Source organism: Phocoena sinus, chromosome 19 (assembly GCF_008692025.1).
Source record: "Phocoena sinus isolate mPhoSin1 chromosome 19, mPhoSin1.pri, whole genome shotgun sequence".
Classification (NCBI taxonomy): Eukaryota; Metazoa; Chordata; class Mammalia; order Artiodactyla; family Phocoenidae; genus Phocoena; species Phocoena sinus.
Window position 1 is genome coordinate 16,905,045 of NC_045781.1, and position 2,758 is coordinate 16,907,802.

Here is a 2,758-nt window from a genome sequence, read left to right on the forward strand (position 1 = left end):
TTACTCTTTACCTTTGTAATTAATAAACGCTTTTTGTGTGGCGGTGGGGGGGGCGGTCCTTTGAAACTAAGTAAATATCTTGTTCCTCATCAAACCTCCTCCTACAAGTTCTAGCATCCACTGATGATTCTTGGATGAATTACTCGGCTGGTTGTGAGATGATGCTTTTCTCACTCCATTATTCCTTATATAGTTGGCATTCTGCCATATGGAAGCATGCTACCATTCTCCCCTTTTATTAATGTATGGACTCACGGATTTCTCTTTCATTCAGTGGATCATAATGGCCCCAGATTTGGCCAGTGGCAGCTCCTTCTGTGTCTGTTTGACATGTTGTGTCATTCTTTGGGCACTTCCTTCTTTTCTGGCACAAAAAGATATTCCAGGCTCATCTTGTACTTTCCCTGCCCTGCCCTTTTAATGGAGAATGGTATTTAGAAAGCAAGATCTGGACACTAGGGTGAACGTATAGCTTTTGGGACGTCATTGCTCCCAGGGACTCTCAGCGAACATGGCTGGGAACAGAGATAGGAAGTACATGAATGCATATACAGACATGCAAACATACATACACAGTTATACAATACACACACATTTACACCTGCATTTATTTTTATATCTATTTTAATGTATATTGAAAACCATGAATTTACACTGATAACTCCAATTTTCATCTAATCCTAAAGGGTTCTGTTTGTTTGCTAGGGCTACCATAACAAACTACCACAGACTGGGTGGCTTAAACAACAGATATTTAATTTCTTACTGTCTTGGATGCTTGAAGATGAACAGATACGTTGAAGCAAGTATAGTAAATACTAATTGTACCATCTAGGTGGAACATGCACAGGTGTTTACTGTACAATTCTTTGAATTTTTCTGTATACTTGACATTTTTCACAATAGAATGTTGGTAAGGGAAAGAGTAGGGACCACTGTGAATAAGAGAAAAGGCGCTAGCTAGCATTCATCTTGTACTACAGTGTGCTGGGCCTTGTGCCAAGCACTGTTACAATCACGTCACTTGATTTTCTCAATAGCCCCATATTATTATTTTCTGGTGCTATTATTTTCTCCATTTTATAGCTAAGAAATCTGAGGCTCAGAGAGGTTAAGTCACTCATCTAAGGTAACAATGCTTGTATACAGAGGCGGGACTCCAATTCAGGTATGTGTGATTCCATAACTGATGCTCTTAACTCTCTCACATCTAGAGTACCAGCATTCCTGTCCAACCTCCATCCATTTCTTTGATAAAAAGAGAAAGTTAAAACTCAGTAAATGGCTTCTAACGACTCCTTGATTTTTACACTTCTCTACTATGGAACTGTACTTTTACAGAAGGAAAAATAAAGTTCTTATTTAAGTTCTCTTCCTTCAGGGATGGGAGTCTCCTTCCCAGCAACCTTGGCAGTTGTACATTCTTTTTCCAGGTGCTAAGAAAACTGGTAGCAGTGAGTTGTCATGTTTGCTGTCTCCACTTGTTCTAGCTGTACTCTGAAAGTAAGGTAGGGCGGGCTCTTTTTATGCATGAGAACACTGTGAGGCTCAGAGACTTTAAATATATTGACCAAGTCACACAGGATTACGGGACAGGACAGATCTGGCGCTCAAGTCTGGGGCTTTGGACTTGGCATTTCTCTCCAGACTGGTTTCCGTCTAAACCAAGCCTGACAATTAAGCAGCACTTGCTCTTAGAGGCTCGCGGTTACTGTGGGTATTTTCCGGGGAGTCGTACTTCTCCATCTGCACTCCTCGCCTGGCTTAAATTCCCAGAAAGGTTTTGAGCGGCGAGCAGGGATCTGAGCCGGTTGTCGATGTGCGCTCTTGGTCACCTGAGCGCCTTCCCAGAAAGGGCTGTTTTCTGTCTAGGTTTCCGTTCTCACAGAAGGCCTGTAAAACGCCTGGATGTCCCATCCCGTGCATCGTTGTATCCCTAGGGAGGCTGTGGCAGAGACCTGGGTGTGCCGATCTTCCCCAGCAGGAAAGGCAGAGAAGAGGCCCCGAGAGGAGGAAATGCTTTGTCAGTGCTCCTCAGGGCTGCAGCCTGGGCGGGGCCGGCCTCCCTCGTGCCCTGACACCGCCGGGGCAGAGCTGGGGGCCCTGCGCGCGCCAGCTGACCATTTGATCTGAGCCACTAACCCCAGACCAGCCCGTACTCAGCCGGGCCTTCGTTATGGGCCCGAGTCTCGCCGCCACACAGCTCAGCCCGAGCGCCCCATTTGGAGGCTGCGGCCCACGGAGGTGGAGTGACTGGACGGCCCCACCCGGGGCCCAGAGGCGCGGCGCTCCCGGCCCACGCGGGGCGGGCGGGCCTGGGGTCGTCGGCTGGCGTGCCCGAGGGCTTTCACCCGCAGAGCCGCCGTCCGAGGTTCCGGTCTCCGCCTGGGGTCGCCTGAGCACCGCAGCTTACAGGGCTGCTCGGGATGACGTGGGGGGAGGGGGAAGAAGCAGCTGCGCCGCGGCTGCTGGCGGCCAGAGCCCGAGGCGGGGTCGGTTTCTTGGCAACGGGGCCCCTCTCGGGTCGCGCCCACCCCCTTCTTGGTCGGTCTCCCCTCCCCCATTGAAGCTCCGCGGAGTCAGAGCCCCGGGACCCGAGGCGGAGCCCAGGTGTGGCCTGGGGGGGGGCGCGACTGGCGTGGGAGGGGTGACCCCAGGGCTGCCCAGCTGCGGGCCGGCGTTTGTCCGGTGGGGCTGCGCTGGGGGCAGGCGACCCGGAGGGCCCGAGGTGGGGGCGACAAGTCTGTTTCCGCCCGGC